Consider the following 20,623-nt stretch of genomic DNA (forward strand, 5'->3'; position numbering starts at 1 on the left):
GATGACGCTGCTATCCTGAGTGAAAGTGAAGAAGAATTAAATGATCTGCTGAACGGAATGAACAGTCTAATGAGTACACAGTATGGGTTGGAGTAAATCGGAGAAAGACGAAGGTAATGAGAAGTAGTAGAAATGAGAACAGCGAGAAACTTAACATCAGGATTGATGGTCACGAAGTCAATGAAGTTAAGGAATTCTGCTACCTAGGCAGTAAAATAACCAATGACGGACCGAGCAAGGAGGACATCAAAAGCAGACTCGCTATGGCAAAAAAGGCATTTCTGGCCAAGAGAAGTCTACTAATATCAAATACCGGCCTTAATTTGAGGAAGAAATTTCTGAGGATGTACGTCTGGAGTACAGCAAACATGGACTGTGGGAAAACCGGAACAAAAGAGAATCGAAGCATTTGAGATGTGGTGCTATAGACGAATGTTGAAAATTAGGTGCAATGATAAGGTAAGGAATGAGGAGGTTGTACGCAGAATCGGAGAGGAAAGGAATATGTGGAAAACACTGATAAGGAGAAGGGACAGGATGATAGGACATCTGCTAAGACATGAGGGAATGACTTCCATGGTACTAGAGGGAGCTGTAGAGGGCAAAAACTGTAGAGGAAGACAGAGACTGGAATACGTCAAGCAAATAATTGAGGACGTAGGTTGCAAGTGCTACTCTGAGATGAAGAGGTTAGCACAGGAAAGGAATTTGTAGCGGGCCGCATCAAACCAGTCAGTAGACTGATAACCAAAAATAAAAAGTTTGTTTCGTTGTTTCTGCAACAGTATTTTAACACGATTTTTTTTTCAAAGGAGGATAAGCTCCGTCGTTTGTTAAATTATTTGGTATAAATCTCTCAATTGCTGCTGATACTATTTCTCCGAATTCAAGTCACATCTGGTCTACACTTACATTATTAATTTGGAAGGAGTGGAGATTGTCTCAGGAAGGCTTCAAGTGAATTTGTATCTGCTTTTCTGAAAAGGCATATTTTTCGATTGTTTTTGGAGGATTTGGGGCTTACAATATTCAGTCTCGCTACGACAACCCTGTGTTCACTAATCCCTGTATTCGTTTAGATGCTCGTTATTAACTCAGGATTATTTATTGCTAAGAGGTCAAGATAGACACAAAGCCCATGCCTACTACAGTAGTACAAGTTTATATGCCAACTAGCTCTGCAGATGATGAAGAAAATGATGAAATGTATGACGAGATAAAAGAAATTATTCAGGTAGTGAAGGGAGACGAAAATTTAATAGTCATGGGTGACTGGAATTCGTCAGTAGGAAAAGGGAGAGAAGGAAACATAGTAGGTGGATTGGGGGGAAGAAATGAAAGAGGAAGCCGCCTTGTAGAATTTTGCACTGAGCATAACTTAATCATAGCTAACACTTGGTTCAAGAATCATGAAAGAAGGTTGTATACCTGGAAGAATCCTGGAGATACTAAAAGGTATCAGATAGATTACATAATGGTAAGACAGAGATTTAGGAACCAGGTTTTAAATTGTAAGACATTTCCAGAGGCAGATGTGGATTCTGACCACAATCTATTGGTTATGAACTGCAGATTGAAACTGAAGAAACTACAAAAAGGCGGGAATTTAAGGAGATGGGACCTGGATAAACTGAAAGAACCAGAGTTTCAGGGAGAGCATAAGGGAACAACTGACAGGAATGGGGGAAAGAAATACAGTAGAAGAAGAATGGGTAGCTCTGAGGGATGAAGTAGTGAAGGCAGCAGAGGATCAAGTAGGTAAAAAGACGAGGGCTATAGAAATCCTTGGGTAACAGAAGAAATATTGAATTTAATTGATGAAAGGAGAAAATATAAAAATGCAGTAAATGAAGCAGGCAAAAAGGAATACAAACGTCTCAAAAATGAGATCGACAGGAAGTGCAAAATGGCTAAGCAGGGATGGCTAGAGGACAAATGTAAGGATGTAGATTCTTGTCTCACTAGGGGTAAGATAGATACTGCCTACAGGAAAATTAAAGAGACCTTTGGAGAGAAGAGAACCACTTGTATGAATATCAAGAGCTCAGATGGCAACCCAGTTCTAAGCAAAGAAGGGAAGGCAGAAAGGTGGAAGGAGTATATAGAAGGTTTATACAAGGGCGATGTACTTGAGGACAATATTATGGAAATGAAAGAGGATGTAGATGAAGATGAAATGGGAGATAAGATACTGCGTGAAGAGTTTGACAGAGCACTGAAAGACCTGAGTCGAAACAAGGCCCCGGGAGTAGACAACATTCCATTAGAACTACTGATGGCCTTGGGAGAGCCAGTCATGACAAAACTCTACCATCTGGCGAGCAAGATGTATGAGACAGGCGAAATACCCACAGACTTCAAGAAGAATATAATAATTCCAATCCCAAAGAAAGCAGGTGTTGACAGACGTGAAAATTACCGAACTATCAGTTTAATAAGTCACAGCTGCAAAATACTAACGCGAATTCTTTACAGACGAATGGAAAAAGCGGACCTTGGGGAGATGTTGGAACACGTGAGGTAATACTGACACTACGACTTGCCTTAGAAGAAAGATTAAGGAAAGGCAATCCTACGTTTCTAGCATTTGTAGACTTAGAGAAAGCTTTTGACAATGTTGACTGGAATACTCTCTTTCAAATTCTGAAGGTGGCAGGGGTAAAATACAGGGAGCAAAAGGCTATTTACAATTTTTACAGAAACCAGATGGCAGTTATAAGAGTCGAGGGGCATGAAAGGGAAGCAGTGGTTGGGAAAGGAGTGAGACAGGGTTGTAGCCTCTCCCCGATGTTATTCAATCTGTAGATTGAGCAAGCAGTAAAGGAAACAAAAGAAAAATTCGGAATAGGTATTAAAATCCATGGAGAAGAAATAAAAACGTTGAGGTTCGCCGATGACATTGTAATTCTGTCAGAGACAGCAAAGGACTTGGAAGAGCAGTTGAACGGAATGCATGGTGTCTTGAAGGGAGGATATAAGATGAACATCAACAAAAGCAAAACGAGGATAATGGAATGTAGTCGAATTAAGTCGGGTGATGTTGAGGGAATTAGATTAGGAAATGAGACACTTAAAGCAGTAAAGGAGTTTTGCTATTTGGGGAGCAAGATAACTGATGATGGTCGAAGTGGAGAGGATATAAAATGTAGACTGGCAATGGCAAGGAAAGCGTTTCTGAAGAAGAGAAATTTGTTAACATCGAGTATAGATTTAAGTGTCAGGAAGCCGTTTCTGAAAGTATTTGTATGGAGTGTAGCCATGTATGGAAGTGAAACATGGACGGTAAATAGTTTGGATAAGAAGAGAATAGAAGCTTTTGAAATGTGGTGCTACAGGAGAATGCTGAAGATAAGGTGGGTAGATCACGTAACTAATGAGGAGGTATTGAATAGGATTGGGGAGAAGAGAAGTTTGTGGCACAACTTGACTAGAAGAAGGGATCGGTTGGTAGGACATGTTCTGAGGCATCAAGGGATCACCAATTTAGTATTGGAGGGCAGCGTGGAGGGTAAAAATCGTAGGGGGAGACCAAGAAATCAATACACTAAGCAGATTCAGAAGGATGTTGGTTGCAGTAGGTACTCGGGAATGAAGAAGCTTGCACAGGATAGAGTAGCATGGAGAGCTGCATCAAACCAGTCTCAGGACTGAAGACCACAACAACAACAAGGGAGATTCTTCGATGAATTTTGCACAGCATACAAACCATACGTACAGGTGTATGAAACTCTAGAATTTTCTAAATCTATTAAAAACTGTGTTAAAAATTGAGATAATTAACTATAAAATTTGAGTTTTTTCTAAACATGAAGTTAAAAATGTAACAGCACATTCATTTTTTCATAAATTAAATAATTTCTAGAGTTTCATACACCTGTAAGTGTGGTTTTTATGCTGTACAAAATTCATCGAAGAAACGTGTACCTACAGCAACAAACCCAGCCAATAGAAGTGAAAAAATGATGAACTTTCACATGTAAAAAAAAATTATTTTGTTATTTTTTTTAACTTCTACTGCTGTGATTGTGAATCCTTAATACTTCCTGGTCATGCTGACATAGTTTTATGAATTTATTCGTAAAAATATAGACAGTGGAAATTAAAATGTCCTGTGGTGTCTCTCCTGCTCCAAGACGGCCCATTTGACGTCCTATTCCCCCTTAAAGGGGATTTGACATGTTCTACCAGGTCATTTGTATACAATAACGGTCCTAAATGGAATTTTCACTGTTCAGCGGAGGGTGCACTGTCATAAAACTTACTGCCAGATTAGAACTGTGTGCACCTTTGCCTTTCGCAGGCAATTGCTGTACTGATTAAGGTGGAGCAGGAGAGCTTCTGTGAAGTGTGGAAGGTAAGAGACGAAGTACCGCCGGAAGTAGGGCTGTAAGGAGAGGCTGTGAGTCGCGCTTGGGTAGCTCAGTCGGTAGAGCACTTGCGTGCGACAGGCTAAAGACCCGAGCTCGAGTCTCGGTCCAGTACACAGTTTTGATCTGCTGGGAAGTTTCAATAACGGTCCTATTACACTTCCACGGGGTATTCTGGAAATCATCATTACATCTGTTGATGTTGTTCCTTTAAGAGAGACATGTTGAGTTCTATCTGCAAGGAACTGTTGTGTATTCGATAAGTTCTTATTCTTTTTCACTGCCCAACTGTGAGGGACCGTGGCAAATCCATTGCTGAAGGCAAGGAATGCGGCATCAACCTGGACGCTATTGTCTACGATGCTACGGATCTCATGAAGGGTCAGAGCGAGCTGAGTTTTGTAAGATCACTATTTACAGAATCCATGTTGATTTTTATAGAATTGAGCTTAAAATATATTCCGTAATTCGACAACAGAAAGATGTCAACGATATAGGCCTATAATTGTGTGCATCTTTCCTACAGTTTTTCGTGAAAACTAGAATAACCAAGGCTTTTTTCCAGTCGCTAGACACCCTTCGCTGCTCCACCGATGCACAATAAACTGCTGCTGAAAGGAGCGCAAGTTCTTTCGCCTAATCTTTGTAGATTTTAATATGGTCCTGATGCCTTTCCATTACTAAGCTGTTGTAATTTCCTTTCTGTTCCGTGATCGGTTATCTCAATATGTGCCACTTTGACGTTTGTGCGATGGCTGAAAGGAGGGATTGTGTTACGATCTTCAACAGTGAAAACATTTCGGAAGACCAAAATCAATGTTTTGGCCTTCTCCCTGTTATTCTACGTTTTGATACCAATGAGGTCCCTAAGTGAATGAATAGATTATTTCAAACCGCTTTCTGGTATTAGTTAAGACCAGAATCACTTAGGACTTTTACTCAGATCGGTTGACAGAATTTTACCTTCAAAATCATTGAAAGCTTCTCCCACTGCTCTCCTTATGCTCATTTTCGCTTCATTACATACATACATTAATCCTTGTTCCATAGATAATGAATTCGACATTTCGTAATGATGCGAAACATGTCACTTTAACATAAGATTTCTTTACACGAATTAATTAATTAATTAATTAAACTTTTTTACAGTTACTACTTCATATCTAAGAATTCATCTATTGAGTAGAAGGAGTTGTCACCCAGAAATTCTTTTAATTTGCTTTTACATGTTGGTTGGCTATCTGTCAGGCTTTTCATGCTATTTGTCAAATGCCTGAAGATATTTGCGGCAGCATAATTAACCCCTTTCTGTGCCAAAGTGAGATTTAATCAAGAATAGTGAATACCATCCTTTCTTCTAGTGTTGTAGCTATTCACTCCGCTGTTATTTTTGAATTCAGGTGGGTTATTAATGACAAATTCCATAAGGAATATATGTATTGCGAAGATACTGTGAGTATCCTGAGTTCCTTGCACGGTGATCTTGGGTGGGCTCCAGCTATTGTTCTGATTACACGCTTTTGTGCAATGAATACTTTCTCTCTTAATGACGAATTACCCCAAAATATTACGCCATATGAAAGCAGTAAATGAAAATAGGTTCGAAAATGGCTCTGAGCACTATGGGACTTAACTGCTATGGTCATCAGTCCCCTAGAACTTAGAACTACTTAAACCTAACTAACCTAAGGACATCACACACATCCATGCCCGAGGCAGGATTTGAACCTGCGACCGTAGCAGTCGCGCGGTTCCAGACTAGAGCGCCTAGAACTGCTCGGCCACTCCGACTGCCGAATGAAAATAGGCATAGTAGGCTAATTTACTGATATGTGTATCACCAAAATTTGCAATAAACCTATAGCATAAGTAGCTGAAACTGACTGTTTCAGCGGATCATAGATGCGTTTCTTCAAATTCAATTTCTCATCAATGCACACACCCAGAAATTTTGAGTATTCTACCTTAGCCACAGACTTCCGTTCATAGTCTATATTTATCAATGGAGTTATGCCATTTACTGTACAAATTTGTATAAACTGTGTATTCTCAAAATTTAGTAGAGACCATTTGCAGAGAACCACTTAATAATTTTTTGAAAGACATTATTTGCAATTTCCTCAGCTGATTCTTTCTTCTTGGGTGTGATAACTATACTTCTTTCATCAGCAAAAAGAACTAACTTTGCATCTCCATGAATACAGAGTGGCAAGTCTTTAATATATATTAAGAAGAATAGGGGACCCAGGACTGAACCCTGTGGGACACTATTCTTGAGACTTTCCCAGTTGGAGGACTCTGCCTATTTTTGCAGACTACCTGCACTGTTAATTTCAACCTTCTGCATTCTTCCAGTTACGTATGAATTAAACCATTTGTGCACTGCCCCACTCAATCCACAATCCACAAGAATTTCACGATTCACGCAATAAAAAGCCTTCGAAAGATCACAAAATATCCCAATGGGTGATGTTCAGTTATTCGGTTTTTGTTTATCAACTTGGTTTTGACTTCTCTTGAATCTGAGATGAAGCTCTCTTTGTTCATGGAGCAGTTTTCTAATGGTTATTAAACCACAGTGGGTCTTTCCCGACCCTTAACCCTTTCATGGTTTTCACTCATTTTTTAGAATTTCTTAAGTTACCTCAACTGCTACAGAATTTGATTTGGGTTACGATTACAAATATGTTCCTCAAAAAATTTTACATATACCATTTCTCCAAAAAAAATGTGGGGATGCATATGTCCCACTGATCATTTCTCAGACCGTTTTTTCTCGAAATGAAATCACTACATTTTAATACTACACTTACAAGCAGGGCTTACTTGCACCAGTATTTAACATTATTCAATGGATTAATAAATTTGTTATTTTTCCCATTACATATACATGTTGAATCCATTATTATTTCCAATAAAAATAAATTTTGCAAGTTAGTGAACATTAATTATATGTAAATTGAAGATGAAGAGGGGAAGAAAGGAAAGGAGAGGGGAGGGATCACTTCTGTCAGTTGCACTGGGACATTATACAGAATTGGCAGCAATGAGTGATCATGTGTACCAGACCAGGAGTCGAACCTGGGATCTCTTGCTTACTATACAGGTCCAGTAACCACTGCACCATCCCGGGACACAGAGTAATTGTGCCTGCATGGGCTATCTCGGCTCGCCTCATGGCCGATCCACACTCTCATCTATCCACAGCCCCAGTCCTTTTCCTCCATATTCACTCTTCTGAGATTCCCACAGGAGGTCGGGCGTATTTGTGCACCTGCACTGAAGAAGGTGGATTCATTGCCCAGCTAGGCCTACCAAATTATATGAATGTGTGGTGTCTGTTCATTGATGGGACACAGAGTTATGGCGCCTGCATGGACTATCTCAGCTCACCTCATGGCCGATCCACATTCTCATCTATCCACAGCCCCAGTCCTTTTCCTCCATATTCACTCTTCTGAGATTCCCACAGGAGGTCGGGTGTGTTTGTGCATCTGCACTGAAGAAGGTGGATTCATTGCCCAGCTAGGCCTACCAAATTATATGAATGTGTGGTGTCTGTTCTTTGAGACATGTCCAAAAGTAACAGACACCATACATTCATATACACTGAAGAGCCAAAGAAACTGGTAGACCTGTCTAATATCATGTAGGATCCCCATGAGCACACAGAAGTGCCACAACACGACATGGCGTGGACTCGAGTAATGTCTGAAGTAGTGCTGGAGGGGACTGATTCCACAAATCCTGCAGGGCTATCCATAGATCCGTAAGAGTACAAAGGGGTGGAGATCTTTTCTGAACAGCATGTTGCAAGGCATCCCAGATATGCTCAATAATGTTCATGTTTGGCAGCTAGGTGGCCAACAGAAGTGTTTAAACTTAAAAGAGTGTTCTTGCAGCCACTTTGTAGCAATACTGGATGTGTGGGGTATCACATTGTCCTGCTGAAATCACCGAAGTCCATTGGAATGCACAATGGACATGAATGGATGCAGATGATCGGACAGGATGCTTCCATATGTATAACCTGTCATAGTCACATCTAGATGCATCAGGGGTCCCATATCACTCCAACTGCACACACTCCACACCATCACAGGGCCTACACCAGCTTGAACAGTCTCCTGCTGACATGCAGGGTCCATGGATTCGTGAGGTTGTCTCCATACCCGTACACGTCCATCCACTCGATGCAATTTGAAACAAGACTCGTCTGACCAGACAACATGTTTCCAGTCAACAACAGTCCATTGTCAGTGTTTATGAGCCCAGGCAAAGTGTAAAGCTTTGTGTCATGCAGTCATCAAGGGTACACGAGTGGGCTTTCAGCACCAAAAGCCCACATCAAAGATGTTTTGTTGAATGATTAACATGCTGACACTTGTTGATGCCTCAGCATTGAAATCTGCAGCAATTTGCTGAAGGGTTGAATTTTTGGTATGTTGAATGATTCTCTTCAGTTGTTGTTGGTCCCATTGTTGCAGGACCTTTTCCCAGCTGCAGGGATGTCAGAGATTTGATGTTTTACTGGATTCCTGATATTCATGGTACACTTGTGTAATGGTCGTACAGGAAAATCCCTACTTCATCGCTACCTCAGAGATATGTGTCCCATTGCTCGTGTGCTGACTATAAAACAACGTTCAAACTCACTTAAATCTTGATAACCTGCAATTGCAGCAGAAGTACCAATCTAACAACTGCAAAAGGCACTTGTTTTATATAGGCGTTGCGATTGTAGCACTGCATTCTGGCTGTTTACAGATCTCTGTATTTGAATATGCATGCCTATACCAGTTTCTTTGGCGCTTCAGTGTAATAGAACATCAGTTACTTTACATGAAATTTGTGAAACCAGGTTGAAATATAGAATGGCACATTATGGGTACAAGTTAGTGAACATTATTTACTTTTCGTGAAATATGTCAAAGCAAGGTGAAATACAGAGTGGAACATTACAGGAAGAGCATACACACTCATAGTTTGTCCATTTTTCAGTCTCTTCTGTACTGCAAAACCTACACCACTTCCTGGCCTAAAGTTCCTTTGAAATATGACTCCTGACATTCATAAGCCTGACTTCCTCTAGCATAGTAGTGACATCTCTTTTACTGGAATAGAAGGCAGGTGATGGACCCTTGGTCACTCTGGGTGAAAATCCATTTATCAGCTGTGTTGCCAATCTCATTCAAAATTATAGCTGGTCTGTTTTTCTTCTTGAGAGTTTAAATAATATATAGGAGTTGACAATGGCCAAGACAAAAAAAAAAAAAAATAAAATAAAATAAAATAAATAAATAAATAAAAAAAATAAAAAAATAAAATAAAAAAATAAAAAAAATTTTAAAAAAATAAAAAAAAGTCTGTTCCACCATTTCACTGATAGCCTGCCAATCATGAATCATTCTCTTAGCTCATCAAAACTGTTTACTCCAGCCATAGTACTTTTATAAACATGTACTACAACAGGACATGAAATCCTAATTGTTGATCTATCCTGTAGTTTTCTTCTGATGACAGCAAATGTGAATTCTCCAGGGCTTAGACAAGGTAATTAACTTGAGAAAATTTCAGGTAGTCCTTTTCTGTCTCCTATGACAGTACCACAGCTATAAAGCCCTTTTATCACAGTACTTTCATCAGTCTAAAAGTCGTAAAGAAATTGTCAAAAACAACAATTGTATTGGAGATGAAAAAGGTTTACACAATTCCAACACAACTCTTTCACACATCTGGCAGCCTTTGAATTCCCTTCCACTGGCATCAGATTTACCTGTCTAAACTTAAAAATTTGCAATGAAACCTGTGTCTGAATCAGCAAGGCACCAAATTTTGTAATCTCTTTTGATGAGTTTCACTGGCATGTACTGTTTAAAACTTGTTCTACCTTTGATGCTTCCATTGACTCATCAACAAGCAGTGAAATAGACAGGTGACAAACTTTTAAACAGTTTATGTTTAGCACCAATATAAATGGTTTTATACAGCGTGTCATAACTTCAATCATTTTTTGCTGGCTGAAACAAATTATCATTGCAGTGAAAGTTCTCTATTATTTTCTTACAGCAAGTAAGTGGCAGAACATTAGATATTGCATTTACATTTAGTTATGGGTCTGAGTTCCAGTAACTGGCTGCATCAGATAACTGATGGATACCCATTACTATTATCATGCCAGAATAGTTTTTAATTTGTGGGTTATACCTGGTGTAGAACTGTAATAACACAGTTTTAGAGTGAGAATTAACATTTATTTTGGCACTGAACAGAGTGAATACAGAAATGGATGTCAAACATGGCGCGAGTGAACAAGGACGGGATGCAAAGCCAAAGAGAATAATCAAAGAAGTGTCACTTCACATCAGAGACGTCACAGAGCCCCCCCCCCCCCCCCCTCCCCCGGCAAAGCAGAGTAGAGCTAGATGTAGCTTGCACATGTCAAAAAAAAAAAAAAATCTTCATGCCAGCACGGTGGGCGGAGGCAGTGTCCAGTGTGTGAAGTGTGCAGCTCGGGCATATTGTCATCATGGTCTTGCATGGTGGGCAGCTGCACAGATGGTGGTGAGTCAACGCGGGCCACAGAGGCGGCGGCGGCAGGCGAGGCATCAGTGGAGGCAAGTCGGCAGGCAGCGGCGAGGAGTGGCTCTGGGAGGGACCACACAGGGTTTAAACGTTGTACTGAAACTGGACTCAGAGGGCCGTTGAGTAGAATCATGAATGTATTGACCCCATGGCATAATATGTTTTTCAGGCTGGAGAGTGGAGATTGCAGAGATGCACAAACAGGGTCATCCTGCAACATGATGAAATCGGAAGAATTCAAGTCCTTATGAGCAAACAACTGTGGCATGGTGTGCATGCAAGGTAGAGGCAGGCGAAGGCAGACCACATGAGCAAACACTCATTCAACGAGGGCCGGCAGGTCAGTAGCATCTGTCAGAGAAGTGTCCTCAACAAATCTGGCAGGCAGGACGAGCGGTTCACCCTACAGGACCTCCACCAGCGAAGCATTGAGGTCCTCCTTGTGCGCGGAGCAGCAATTCCCACGGCAGAGCCTCAGACGAAAGCGCACTATGGCACATAAGTGCAGCTTTTAATGTTCTGTGCCACTGCTCGACTAGTCCATTGGCCTGTGGATGGTATGCAATCGTGTAAAATTTCGCCACCCTACACAACTGACACAGGCGAGTGAAAAGCGATGACTCGAACTGGCAGCCCTGGTCCGTGGTAAGTGAGAGGGGGCTACCAAAGCTAGCTACCCACGCCAAAATGAATGCACGAGTGATTGTCTCAGCTGTAATGTTCACCATGGGTACCACCTCAACCTAACGGGTGACACGGTCGATCACGGAAAGGATGTATTTGTATCCCTCGGAAAGGGGGAGAGGACCGACCATGTCAATGTGCATGTGGCACAGGCGGCCCCTGGGGACGTCCTAAAGGTGGTTGCGCATGTCTGCTCACTTTGCTCCATTGACAAGGAATGCAAGCGCGTGACCACGAGTGCAATCGTGCCGCACATTTGGCCAGATGAAGCATTCGGTTACGAGGCGTGTGGTTGTCTCGTTCCAAGGTGAGCAAGATTATGTAAAGCGTAGAAAATCCCATGCCAAAGGAGGGAAGGCACCGAGGGGTGGGGCGAACCAATAGAAACGTCACAGATGATAGGAACTCATGACCCGTGCAGGGCAATAGGTTTGATGATGAGTGAAGAACCATAGTCCGATAGCAGACTTCGTGTGTCTGCATCTTTGGCCTGAAGCTGCACTAGTTCCTCTAAGGTCAATGGGGTAGAGATCATCAAAATGCAGAAGAGGTAGGCAGCAACTATGTTTTCTGCACCCCAGATGTAACAAGCGCCCAAAGAATGTTGGCAAATAAAGTCCACATGCCAGAAGCAGTGCGGTGGGAGATCTTTCACCGGGTTGCAGATAACGTCAACAAGAGGTTTATGATCAGAATAGATTGTGAAAGCATGTCCTTCGACGTCACTCATGTAATGTTTGACTGCCTCATAAACCATGCGGAGCCAACAGTCAAAGACCAACCATTTACATTGACTCCTCATAAGCTTTTTTGAGAAAAAATGCAGCAGCTGTGTTGAGTCTGCAGTGTGCTGTTGGATGACAGCATCTACCACCAACTCGCTAGCATCGGTATAATAGAAATCTGCACCTCAGGGTTGGGGTGCGTGAGAGTGATAGCCTGCGCAATGGCCGATTTCAAATTGCTGAAAGCATCCAGCATGGGCCTCGTCCAGTCCAGTTTACACTTTACGATTGTATTTTTGCCGGAGAGAGCATCGGTTAGAGCTGACTGGATGGAGGCAGCCCGAGGTATATGTCGCCAATAAAAGTTCACCATCCATAGGAAACAGTGTAGTTGTGCGTAATCCTCAGGGAGAGGGAGAGCGAGGATGTTTGCGATTCGTGAGTCAGTAGGGCGGAGGCCGTCAGCTGAGACAGAATGGCCATAGAAAGTAACAGATTTGGAACAGAGCTGCAATTTGTCATCGTTAATAACCGCGCCGTTGGCTGCAAGAGCCGCACAAACTGCGTCAAGGTGAAATTTGTGTTCCTCCACAGACGAGGAAAAGATAAGTATGTCATCCAAATAGGCAAAATCGAAAGGAAGTGGCAGCAAAATCGAATCAATGCAACGTTGCCACATCTGTCCAGCAGTTTTAAACCATATGGCATGAAACAGAATTCAAAAAGGTCGAAAGGTGTAATGACTGCCGTTTTTGGAATGTCGCATGCCTCAGAATTTGGTGATATGCCTTCGAACAGTCCAATACAGAAAAGAGCTTCGAGTCATGCAGTAACTGTGTGAAATCCCGTATATGAGGAATCAGATAGTTGTCTGTAATAGTACTAGCATTAAGGGAACTGTAGTCGCCGCACATGCAGAGTGAACCATCTTTCTTAGGCACCAGGTGGATGGGAGAGGACCAGTTGCTGTCAGAAGGTTGGAGCACACCTGCATCCAGTAAATCCTGAACTATCTCTTTTGCTCACAACAATTTTGTAATGTTCAGACATCAAACTTTGTGATGTATGGGAGTATGGGAGGGCCATCCGTGGTTTGGATTTGGTGCCAGGTGCTGTGGCTGATTGCCAAGACCTGCAAAGAGAGGCATGCATGGTGGGGCGAAGGGGCGGGGAGGGGGGCCACGAGCGGCGGCAGTTGACTGACCTTGGAATGCCGGGATGGCATATACAAAGTGTTGCCAGTAGGCAACAGCAGCTGTCCACGTGGTGCAGTAGCCACGGAAAGTGAGTGATCTCGCGAAGCGGGGACATGAACGTCCGGACTGGGCCGGAGTGATGTGGGCGGGACCTTGGCAGGAGACGGCGACAACACCGACTCAAAGGAAGGCCTCGGCGCTTGTTCGTGACATCACGTCATCTAGGCACGGCGAACGTCAGGTCTGTTGCAGTAATACTCATAATGGTGGTGTCTCCCTCCCTGACACAGGAAAATGTGAAACTATTGGCGGTAGTTGACCAACACACATTGTTCTGAGAGATTTTTGCAATCAATTAATTGAGCAATTCATTACAGTTCTTAACAAATAGTGTACCCCTGAACTTAAATTTCCACCTGTTTTAAGGATTGACATACAAAAACAACTTCATGGTCCAGCAGCAACAGAATTCATGCTTCTTTACCTTATTTGTAAATCTGAGGAAGTTACGTCTGTACTGGGTTGCTTTTACAAAAAACTGTGAACATAATGGTGTTCTTCATTAGGTATCTTGGTTGGCTATGAGGTGAGGAACACTGAATTTTAATGAAATATCTTTCGATTGAACACGTTGGGGCAGGGGATGGGGGACAGAAGAAGAGGCAAAAGAGAGATACTCATTTTATCAAATAAAGTTTTTTTTATCTTATAAAGTTTCTCCTTTCAGTTGCAAGAGGGGAATATTTATCTTTTCTAATGTGCATGGTTGAAAAAGTTTAAGCTCAGCAGTATTTTGGATGTATGAAGCTATTTTGTTTCCTGTTTAGAATTCCTTTCGTTGAAAACGACTGTAATCTAATGACTGGCAACAGTTGGACATTTACACATGTAAATTAGTTCACATTTCCAGTGACGATGTCAAACGAAAACAAATAAATAAATAAAAGCAACGAGTTAATTTTAAGGGGGTTGGGGTAAGTTTCGATAACAAAATGGATCAAGTAAATATAGTTACTTGAATGTAAAATTTCCGAAGCTTGCAATGGGGCAAAGCATCTTCTCATATTGATCTACGTTTTTTTCGACAGGATTCATTAATACAGAACTATGATCTTTATTTGTAGCTTTACGATATTAAGAAAATCTTTCATCTAAATAAAACTGCAGAATCCAAAACAATACCAAACATTTTGTCCAAAAATAAGAGATTTATAGTGATTAGCACGCCCAGGCGTTTCTGCCAGCTACAGACCTGGCGTTCGCCGTGCCTAGCTGACGTGACGTCACCAACAAGCGCCTAGGCCTTCCTTTGAGTCAGTGTTGACGGCGATGGGGGGCAATGTGCGAAGACCATGCAATGTGAAGGATCCTGTAAAGAGGGGCAGGTGTGTCCTGTAGGTCCAACTGCATCCGCATGGAACCAACAGCAGCAAAGGTGCAGTTCGACATAGAGGGAGGCTGTGTTGACAGGAGCAGTTCTGCAGAGATGCAGCCAAGGTAATCCCCCAGGCAGCTTAGGAAATCTGCTGCGTAACACTTGTTGATGTAGCACAGGCAGGCGCAGATCCATCATGTCGGAGGTTGAGGGAGCCCCCGACGCCAGGAGTGCAGTTGCGGTGGGCAATGTGTCGCCCGAGGTCTGCATGGGAGAGGGGGGGGGGGGGGGGGGGGTGCTGCAAGCAGCACACGAAGAGGTGTGGGCCGGCGCAACTGGCAGCACAATGTATCCCACTGCAGGCCTGGAGGCAGACAATGCGCAGTCGTAATGGCCGGTGCCAGTATAACAGCGAGTGGAAGGCGGTTACGTAACAGCCAAGGGGGGGCTGATCCTGAAGGCGGCGAGGAAGAAATGGCCGGTGCCGTTACGAAATGTGGGAGTGGCGAAAGCGATCTTGATGTGACAATGGAGTGATGGTCACACCAACCAGCGTGGCTGAGGCGACCAGTGTCACTGAGACACCGTGCAGGGGGGGGGGGGGGGGGTAGGTGGGGGGGCGGGGGTAGGTTTGGAGGGTGCAATGATGTCAGACAAGTAAGAATGTGTGACCCCAGGCATATGAGCTTTCGGAGTGTACAGCTCTCGAACTGCATCTGCACATCGAACCAGCCAGAAGGCAACTGCTTAACCAAAGGGTGAAACACAAAGTCCTTCACATGAATCACTATGTCGGTGAGTGGCATGCACTGTCCAGGTGGCAGGCCCTGCTGCGTGTTAGCATTTGACAGTGGCTATGTTGGGCTGGCAACAGTTAAGTGGTCACTGTCATGGCAGGGGCCAGAAAATCGTTCACTTTTAACCAACTGTACATTAGGAACACTATTAAAAACACAAACACAATTGCTAGGGTGCGACACACTTGCACAAAATGACACTGGTAGATCCATTGTTTTCATGACAATGTGGGCCAACACACTTTGTCTATCACTGATGAAAGTAAGCAAAAACTAATTCCCGAAAGCACAATGTTGAAGACGTGGTCACCACTGTGGGTTATACATGGCGTAGAACTGTAATAACACACTTTTAGGGTAAGAATTAAGATTTATTTTGGCACTGAACAGAGCGAATACAGAAATGGATGTCAAACACAGCACAAGTGAACAAGAACAGAATGCGAAGCCAAAGAGAATAATCAAAGAAGTGTCATTTCGCGTCAGAGATGCCACAATTTCCTGAATTGTGAGCTCTTTCCATAGTGCACTATTCTTCTGTTCAGCATACAGATTTGTTTGAAAGCAGATCTGCTATATTGTAGAATCATCAAATAATTGGTCAAAATACACAAATTCATTGTCTGTCAAAGTGACGTTTGTTGTTGATTTTGGTTCAAGAACTGAAGGTAAATTTAGTCCTTCAAACTGTGTTACATCATCATCCCAATCAGTATCTGTAGATTCAGCACTTTCATCATTTTATTCACAATTCACTTCAGTTGTTTTCATCTATTCAATGAATCAGGATTTAATACAACGTTGGTACCAATCTGTTCTATAAGACTGCCTGTCCACGTTTATAATGAGATGCTTGGAGCAGATAAACAAATACAAAATGAAATATCTTTGCAAATATCATCGTCATCAGTTTAAATTTCTGAGTTTTCTGGGTTATCTGGCAGTGAAAATAAAAACCCAGGATTCGCTGTCTCACAGTGCCTGTAACAAAAATTATAGGTAACTGTTGTAAACCACACACTGTGCTTTCATTAGGACAAAAATATACAGAAAAACTGTTTTTGTATGAAATAAGAGAACTACAGTATCGCAATATAGAGCCACACAATGGTCACAGGGATACATATGTCCTGCTAATTGTAAATACACTGAAAAATGAGTTTTAGAAAACGTAGTTATTGCCTGTAAATATCTAAGTAACATAAACTAGCAAAAATAGTTACTTCAGACATTTTTAGTAGCAAGAAAATTACGAAAGCCATTTTAGCAGGAAGAAACGGGCGAAAACCATCTCGAGACACAAGAACCAATAGTTACAGCATGAAAACCATGCGGCAGCCCATTTCACCAGTCACAGCCTTCAATGCTTCAATTTTTTTCCAAGTTCAGAAGGGCTGCCAACAGATGACAGCACTATGCAGAAGTATGCAACTCACTTAGCAGTGTTTAAAATCATGTCCGAACCCCATGAAAGGGTTAAGGCCTTGTGTGGAACATACTTGTCCAAGGCATATTGAACAATGCTTTTGAATATTTTCCTTTTGTGTTCCACGCAATGTGAGTACAATATTGACGTAGTAGATACAGGCTTTTCTGAACATAAGGCTTTAAAAATGACAAGGAATGAGAAAAATAAGAAATGCAGTCCCTGAAAAATATGTAAAAAGAAGATTTATTGATGCAAACAACATAATGGTTTTTAATAGTATGCTAAAAAGGGTGCACTGGGGCATAGAAGAAACTGATGACGTAGACAAAAAGTCTTACAGTTTTCTTACTGATTATAAATATTGCTATGATGTAGCATTCCCGTTAAAAAGAATTTAAGTTAGTGAGAAGACAAACACATGGGTAACACAAGGGATAAAAAATTAACAATCACCCTTAGAAACCTAAGCAAACATGCTAAAATAAGTACAACAATAAAACCACATTGTAGGAAATATAGAAGGGTCTATAGGAAAGTTTTACAGGCAGCAAAAAGGCTAAGCAATGGTTCATACATTGACAAGGGAAGAATAAATCAAAATCGCTTTTGGAGGCTATAAACAATAGCATAGGAAAACGTAAAACCAAGACCCATAATTTCAAAATTAAAAGTGAGGGTAAAGTGATAGAAGGTGCTCAACAGATAGGTAATATATTCAATGAACATTATGTGAACATAGCACCGAACCTAATTTAAAGTCTGTGCAGTTCAAACAACAAAAACATAAAAGTACCAACTTGTGAAAAGATGATGTTTCTGTACCCAGTAACAGAATGTGAAATCAGAAATGCTATTAATAAACTAAAAAATAAAATGTCTTGTGGTACTGATGGAATTCCAGACAAGGTAATCAAACATAGTTCTACCAGTATAGATATCCACCTAACTGACATTATTAATACTTCTTTCAGGACAGGAGTGTTCCCATCAAAACTAAAACTCTCCATAATAAAGCCACTTCACGTAAAGGATAGTACAGTTGACATCAATAATTGTAATCCACTGTCATTATTGTCAGGTTTTTCTAAAGTAATTGAAAGAGTAATGTATGAAAGTATAGCTGACTTCCTGAATAAAAATAAAATACTGACTAATACTCAAAATGGGTTTAGAAAGAACAGATCCACAGAAACGGCAGTCTTCCAATTCATGAAAATGGTCCTAAATGCCTTGGACAATAATGAATTAAGCTGTGGAATATTCTTAGAGTTATCTAAAGCGTTTGATCTAATCAGCCATGACTTATTGCTTATGAAACTAGAATTTTATGGGGTCCAGGGACTTGCTTTCAAATGGTTAAGTCTTATCTCTCTGATAAACAACAGAAAGAACAAATACATTATGAAGGCAAAGAGTATCTTTCAGATTTCAAAAAAACTAGCTATGGAGTGCCCCAGGGTTCCGTGTTAGGCCCTCTGTTGTTCTTGGTGTATATAAACAATTTGCCAAACCATATGACAGTTGCAGAAAAGGTGATGTTTGCTAATGACACTAGCATTTTTGTAAAAGGATATATCATGGATAATGTACAGCAGAGTGTCTCTCGGACAGTAAATGAGACAGGAAAATGGTTTAGTGATAATGCTTTGATCATAAATAAGGATAAAACAGTATTGATGAATTTCAGTAATATTAAAAGTAAAGCTAGAGGAAGAGTAAAAGCTGAGTTAGTGAACTATGTTATTGCACAAGCTCCATACACAAAACGCCTAGGTAGATGGGTGGATGAGCACTTGAGATGGGAAAAAGCATCTAGAAATTTTGAATAAAATACTAAGTAAATGCTGCTGTGTGCTAAGAATGCTTTGGGACTGTTGCAACACTGAATCATTGGTGTGTGCCTATTACGCTTATATGAACAGTTTGCTTAGATATGGTGTGATCTTCTGGAAAAATACAGGTATGGCAAAACAAGCTTTCAAACTTCAAAAAAGAGATATTAGAATAATGAAAGTGGTTCCTTGTAGAGTGTCACGCAGAGAAATATTTAAAGAATTTAAAATAATGTCTCTTCCTAGCTTATACATCTACAAATGTGTCTGCTTTCTGAAAACTCACCAGAAATTTTCAGCATTAAATAATCAGGTTCATAACCATGAAACAAGGAACAGAGATGATTATCACAGAGACACCCACAAAGGAGCGCTCTACCAAAAAAGTGTGAACTACCAGCCCAAAATACTTTATAGTGCACTGCCTGCTACAATAAAGAAAATTAAAGAATTTCATAAATTTTAGGTTGATCTTAAACTATTTTTACTAACACATAGTTTTTATAACATTGAAGAATATCTGAACATGGAAAAGTAATATTATTGATATATACTGATATAAAATATTTGTATTTATTATTCAAGATTTTGAAACAAATGAAATATAAGAAATTATATTTTAATTGACTACATCCATACAATGTATATTGTTAATGGATGAATAAAGAGATTGATTGATTTCATCGTCATCATTGAATATTTGATGCTGACTACTCAGTTACTCTGCAGTTCGTCATTCCTTGTAAAACCCATAGTCATAGTTGCTGTCAAGGCCATATGATCAGTGACACCTTCCTCTGTGTTAACTAATGTGGTAAATTCAGGTCTGTTTCTTGCAAAGAGGTCTAAGATGCTTTACCTTCATGAGTTGGTACTCTAATTATAAGCTTGAAGTAATTTTTGGACTATAATTCACAATAATGCCACACGAACTCCTGTCTCTGGCACCAGTTTTCATAGCATGACTCTCCCAACATTTATGATGCCTGGCAAGTTGAAGTCACTGCCAATTACGAAAGCATGATGGGGAAAATTATTAATCATATTCTGTAAGCTCTTTCCGAAGACTTTCTGAGGCTTAACTTCACACAGATTAATTCATATTCTGAATCTGTGATAACCTCACCAGATATTATCGAACTATTGACTTCAGTAAATATGGTGCCACCATGGGCAGCTAGCCTATCCTTATGATAAATATTCCAACATGAACTTGGGATTGCATTGCTATTCTCGTCTGGCTTTAACCAGCTTTATGTTCCAGATACTATCGGGGCATTATAACCTTCAATAAGCGATACTAACTCTGGGGCACTGCATGCTCCTGTGGTTTACTAATACCATATTAACCATTTCTGTATCTGATCTGCAAGGAGAAGCATTATCTGAGAATACTGTGCACAATGTAACTTCAATTTTGGCAGCCAGTTCATCGCTGATCCCGAGGGTGGTGTCTCTAACAAAAAAACATGTCAACACCACATATAATCCACAACCCTAGTAATCGCTTCCTGCATCTATTGTATGCCTGTCCTATTAAGGGGAACCCTACAATTCTACACCTGATAGTGAAGATTGAGAAATTCGCATCTGATTCCAACACGGAGTCATCTACTCCAAACCATCATCAAAT

General features: G+C 40.9%; 1 protein-coding gene across 1 annotated transcript in view; it reads left to right on the top strand.

The window, feature by feature from the left end:
- The window catches only part of LOC126484386 (synaptic vesicle glycoprotein 2A-like), a 187,428-nt gene that overhangs the window by 11,969 nt on the left and 154,836 nt on the right, over positions 1 to 20,623 (top strand). The window lies entirely within an intron of this gene.

This window comes from Schistocerca serialis, chromosome 6 (assembly GCF_023864345.2).
Source record: "Schistocerca serialis cubense isolate TAMUIC-IGC-003099 chromosome 6, iqSchSeri2.2, whole genome shotgun sequence".
Lineage (NCBI taxonomy): Eukaryota > Metazoa > Arthropoda > Insecta > Orthoptera > Acrididae > Schistocerca > Schistocerca serialis.